Source organism: Tyto alba, unplaced genomic scaffold, assembly GCF_018691265.1.
Source record: "Tyto alba isolate M040663 unplaced genomic scaffold, T.alba_DEE_v4.0 Super-Scaffold_38, whole genome shotgun sequence".
NCBI classification, from domain to species: Eukaryota; Metazoa; Chordata; class Aves; order Strigiformes; family Tytonidae; genus Tyto; species Tyto alba.
Genome location: NW_024881313.1, coordinates 35166157 through 35172541, shown reverse-complemented (window position 1 = coordinate 35172541; position 6385 = coordinate 35166157).

Here is a 6385-nt window from a genome sequence, read left to right as displayed (position 1 = left end):
AGACTGAAAAATCAAGTCATACGTGACAAAAGGAAACAGGCTGTATTTATCACACATGCAGTGCTTGCAGCAAGCCTTGTTTCATGCTCTGCTCCTTTTGGGACCAGCGTTATGTATATACATGCACAGGCACAGGGTACTATCCCTACCCATCCATGTTGCAGAGTGGTATCACTGGGGTGATGTTCTCCAGAACGTCCTTCAGCTGCCACTGAAGCAGCTCAGGTTCAACCCAAGGGACCTGGTGATGGCTGAGGGATACGATTTGGCATCCTCCCCTCTAGCACTGCCATCTGTTAGGTCAGCTTTCTCACCTTGCTTTTGCACCTTGTAGCTTTACCTTACCTTGCATCTTGCAACACTCTGGTAATCAGACTTCAGCTCAAGTCCACTTTTAGAGCCAGGCTGTCTAATTCCACTATGGTGCCATTTCACCACATTTTGTGTCCCGTTGTGGCTCCCTAGGTGCTCATGCATGTGGCCAACCCACTTTTGGAGGCACTGCAGCACCAAAGAGAATTGGCTGGGTCACAAGTCAGCCACAGGGGGAAGAACACGTATTTTTTTTTAACGCACAGGAGTAAAAGGAGGCTGGCAGGGAGACGGCCTGGTCTTCCCCCAGATGGACACATCCATGCAAAGATGAGACACGAATTAAGGTTGCTGAGCACCAGCAGCTCGGCAGGTGCTCCCATTCCCTCCCCTGCCCCATTGGCTGCTGAGAGCTGCTAGGGAAAACTTTCATGGGTCTTTTTTCGTTGTCTTGGTAAATATTTGTTGTTGACACAGATGAAGTTTACTTCAGTGATCTGCTAAATACCTGAACACTGTTTCTTAAGCAGAGCTGAAAGCACTTCTTTCCAGAGCTGTTTTCTGCATCTCTCTCCAACCACTGAGCGCACTGCTGGGGAAGCTGGGGTGCCAGCCGTCCTACCTCTAAAACCAACGTCAACAGCCTTGTGTTCAGCTCTTGGAAGTGAGTATTTTGGGAATATTATGTTGCCACAGCTGTTAATTTTTCACACAGCAGGTGGAAAACCTGCCCTATTTGAAGGGCACAATGGAAAAGGCCAGTTGGTCTGTAGTATTTTACAACACAGAAAAGTGGGCATTGTTTGTAGCCAGCACTGAGTATCCATACTGAAGTATCCACACAGACACTTCAGATATTTTAAGCAAATACTCAAAGCTCTTGTTCAGTCTTTTTCTCCAAGTTATGGCAAAAACAGAGAAGCCATTAATTGCACAGGCAGATGGCTATTAGGAAGCGTGTGAGAACTGGCTATACCACCACTGTGTAGGTGGAGCTGATTAGATGGACCTGAATTTAAAAAAAAAAAAAAAAAAAAAAGAAAAACGAACATTTCCTGCATTTCCTTTGCTGCATGGTGAGAAAAGCTTTTCCTGTGTGACCACAGGAAAAGACAACTCAAAAATAACAGCAAAATTGCTCCTCACTTCCCCACTGAGACAGGTTACTAGCAGGAGCACTTTGGGGTTTATATATAATTCCTCCACAGCTTCACTGCCAGGCAACAAACACATGGGACCAGGATGGCCACAGGAGGGTTTGGAGTTTTCTGGGACCAGGATGGGCACAGGAGGGTTTGGGGTTTTCTTCACACAGGCTGGCAATGGGTTAAACACATAAAAAGACCCAGGCACTACAGTACCAGAGGTGCCCATGTCTCTGCAAACTGCCACCAAAAATTCCCCTCCCTGTTCCTCTGTCATCCCATCTTTAAGCGGATCTGGTTTACCCACTTGCATGGCCCTACCCAGGACGCATTTTTGGAGTTCCTTCACCATGGAGACCTCCCCCCCAAAAACAGCTGAAGCCATGGAGGGCACCTGGCAGGCAGGAGACCTTCTTCAAATCTTCTGAAGCTGGCGTGGCTGCCTCTCCAGCGAGCAGCCCTGGGGACAGTATGGCCCTAGCTGGCCTGTTTGTACAAACTGGAAGTTTCCTCTAGAAAGATCAGTGGCTTCAAGTCCATGAACAAAATCAAAGAAGGCTGTGAAAGCATCTCTGCTTGGACATCTCGCTAAACCAGGTGGTCTACTGGCAGAATCATAGAATAACTTAGGTTGGAAAAGACCTTTCAGATCATCAAGTCCAACTGTAAACCTAACACTGCCAGCTCTACCACTAAATCACATCCCTAAGTGACACATCTACACATCTTTTAAATACCTCCAGGGATGGTGACTCAACCATTTACCTTTCAGTGATGAAATCTTTCCTAATATCCAATCTAAACCTCCCCTGGCACAACTTGAGGCCGTTTCCTCTCATCCTGTCACTTGTTACTTGGGAGAAGAGATTGACACCCACCTTGCTACAACCTCCTTTCAGGTAGTTGTAGAGTACAAGAAGGTCTCCCCTCAGCCTCCTTTTCTCCAGGCTAAACAACCCCAGTTCCCTCATCTGCTCCTCATAAGACTTCTAGACCCTTCACCAGTTTTGTTGCCCTTTGGACATGCTCCAGCACCTCAATGTCTTTCGTGTAGTGATGGGCCCAAAACTGAACCCAGTATTCGAGGTGTGGCCTCACCAGTGCCAAGTAAAAGGAGACAATCACTTCCCTGGTCCTGCTGGCCACACTATTTCTGATACAAGCCAGGATGCTGTTGGCCTTCTTGGCCACACTGGGCACACATATTCATCCGACTGTCAGCCAACACCCCCAGGTCCTTTTCCACCAGGCAGCTTTCCAGCTATTCTTCCCTATTTAATGGTTTCTCTATTTAATGGTTTGCCATGACAGAGGTTTAGCATGTCTAGCCAATACCAAAAAAAGGCTCATGACCAAAAGCCCCCAGATAAATCCGGTGCCCATCTCCAGCAGTCACTGCTGGACAGATGAGCAGCTTCTGAAAATCCTGTTTTTTGTTACCTACTTGCCCCCATTTTTTTTACAGGACACCTGATGGAGGTGATTCCAGTGACAGAAAGAACACCCAAAGGTGGGTGTTGCAGCAACTCTGAAGCCCTTTGATGAAAGAAATCCTCAAATTTCTGGATGTGTATCTTTTCCCCTTCCAGTTGTTGCCTGCTGTATCTCATGCATGTTACTTTTTCAGGACAGGGCCTAGTGCAGCGCTCAGCATAACCACCTAACGAGACCCATCTTTACTACTACAACACAAACAGAAACTTGCAAAAAGGTGCTCCGAAGTGATCCAACCACACAAAAATAAAAAGCAGAACTTTAAATTCCACTCCTCCCCCAATTGTGTTTACAGATGCGGAACAATAGCATTGCAAGACATCAGTGCAGGGGTTAAATCTTCACCTAGAATGAGATTCATGAAGAAGCTGAAGTCAAAATTGTCTTTGGAGCAGATTCACAACTTGGGCAGTCAATCTAAAGGCACTTTCAAACATTATTGTCAAAATCCTTATCTAGGAAAAATCATTAGCTTCATACTGCACTGCTGTCAATGTAACGCTCAAAACAACAATTCATTTTAAATGGGTATCTTAGTATCGCAAGCAGAACGACAGTTATTACAGGCCAGAGACACTTGGTTCATATCCCACATCATTTTTGGCCACCAAGGCCGGCACTGTGGAAACAGTCTGCCCTCAAAAGGCCAAATATCAAAAGTGCACCGAGCAGAGCCAGAGGGCTGCAGCTCGAAGCCCTTGAGCACAGCCGCAGCTCTCCCCTGCATTCCCTTCCCATCTGATTTACCATCACTTTCACTCTGATGCAAGGCTAGCAGTACCCATCAAGAGCAGACAGTCAAGGGAATATCAGAAAATCACTGTATCAGGCTGCGGACAGCCTAGTCATCCACTCCCCTAGTGAGTCAGTTATTTAGCTTTAAAAACAAACATATTAAAACAGCAGAGGAACAAAGGACAGACTTCTCCATTTCCAGGACTCCTGCTGCTTATCTGCATCACAGAGGTTCCTATCGTCACCCCAGATGCACGCAGGGAGGTGACAAAGTGTGCAACAGGAATGACAGATGGACACGGACACAAGCACGGTTCTCACGAAGGATCTTGAAGCAATTACTTATGGAGGTGGCTCAAACAAGTGTGTAAAGCCTCACACCCTAGCTATTACTTCTTGTATTTTCTATTGTAAAGAAAGCACACTTTTTTTTTTTGCTATATGCTAGACTCCACAGTTACTTCAGATGAGGAAACCAGCAGAAGACAAGCAGGTGAATGTACTCTTTGGCATCTAGTAGCTCTGGGAGGGGTTTCACCATTCACCACCACCTGCTGCCACCCTCCAAGGGGAGCTGAGGAACACCAACCATGCCCAAACAGAGCTGAAAATTATAGAGGGAGTCTAGTCTGCGTGGTAAGCCACCACAATTACGGTAACTGGGGCTTGCAGGAATTCAAGGGGGGCACATAAGGGCTGAGGAGGGGCTGAGTTAGGGAGCGGCCCGTCTCCATAGCAGGGCTCCCCAGGAGAGTCACATTCGGCTCTTCTGCTGTTGTCGTAGTGGCACGCTGTCAGCAGAGAGGGAAGATACCTGGAGTTCCTCGCACGCAGCTGGTGCTGTCCCAAAACAGGTTTTCCACTAGGGATGGACACGTGTCTGTTGCAGCGAGATCCGTTCCAGCTGTCCGGAGGTGTGAGCGCTGCAGGAGAGATCTGCCACCTCTCAGCTGGAAGGATCAAGAGGAAAAGGAAGGTGGAAAGCTGTACCAAAAAAACCCCAAACAATTCAAATAATGGGGAAAAGAGAAAGACAATGTAAAGAGGAATGAGCAGGTACCTCTTCCAAAGAGTGACACCATCGCAGTACCAAAAGGCTGCCTGGACTCCAGTGAAGCACACACAAGCCCATCAAGAGGCAGATGAAGTATCTGGCACTTTGTTATTCCAGGCAACACACACTGACATCTCCCACGTTCTGCAAAGGGAGAGGTGGCTTGTTGTTTTGCGATTGACTGGTTTTTGTTTCATTTGATAGGATTAACAACCAAAATTGGGGGCTAAAATGGAAATGAGCAAACATTTTGTCAGGATTTCACCCAATTTCTCTCTAATTTATGTGGGCAGCAAGCTTTTATGGTGTCCTTATCTAGTCACGTTTCTCCAGTTTTAAATGTCTGGATTTTGTAAATATGTTCTTGGCAAACATAAAGGTGTCATGGGAACCATAACTGCTTTATAAAGTGATCTACTTTTGGATACTGCAACTGAACTGAGATGATGGAAACTATACAGTTTTTAGAATATCCAGCTGATGATTCACAACACCCAAATAATGTTCCTGATTCATCCTTTATGAAAACAGCCCAATTCAGCCTGGCACTACATGACCCTTCTCAGAAACTATTAACTCTCACGTTAAAACTACTGAAGGTGTTTTTTATGGCACAACTCCAAATTTATATAGGTTCTTACCATTAAAAAAAAAAATCTAAACATTTCCAGTTTTTACTCTTTCTTTCCAGGTGAAAAATCTGAGAGGATACAAGTAACACTAATTTATGTCTGAAATTCAAGATGTATACACAAATAAAGTACAAAACGAATGAAAAAAAAAAAAAAATCATTAACTGTCCCAAGCAGACGCAAATCTGAGCAACTTCAGTTGCTGCCAAATCAGAACTGAAAATGCATTTTTAGTCAATCTTCTGCTTTCATGCAGAAGTTTTGTTGTGAAGTTTATAGACCAAAGACACTGACACCAGGCAAAAAGCCAGTGAGTAACTACTACAAAGGAAAAGCAAGAAGTGCTCACCTCTCAAATCAAACAATAATATGCAAGAAAACACATTTATCCAAAATTAGTGGTAAAAGTGAAATATTAAGTTTACATTAATTTATGAAGAACCAGACTACGCCGGTAGTAACTTGTGTAAACGATGCTTGTCTTGGTTTTTTGTTTGGTTTTTTTTTTTTTTTTAATGAAAAATTACACATGAATGGAAGACACCCGCTGCAAATGGCAACAGTTGACAGCTACTGATATGCTGAGGTATCCAAAGCACACAAGGTCAGGAGAGGCAAGAGACAATCTGGTTTGGTTAACACAACTAAGTAAAGACTAGAAGGGATTTAGATTATGTTTTACAGGTCTCTAATAAAAGAGTGTTAAATTAAATATTTCTAAATTAATTAAAAAAAAAATCCCAGGAAGTACCATTGCTTCTACAGCATCATACTGAAAGACATTTGCAGGCGGAATTACATTTAAACATGTTCCAGTTATACTCCCAAGGTGTCTACTGTCTATTTTTATAATATTCCTAGAAGGGATTCCATACAAATCCCAAGTCTGACGTCTCGCTTGGAAAATAGCACAAAGCCTTTTCTGGAGGTCCAGTAATCTATTCATGCCAGAAAGGGGTCATTTTCATTTCCCACATCTAAGTACTGCAGCAAACCATGTGTGTGCATCATAT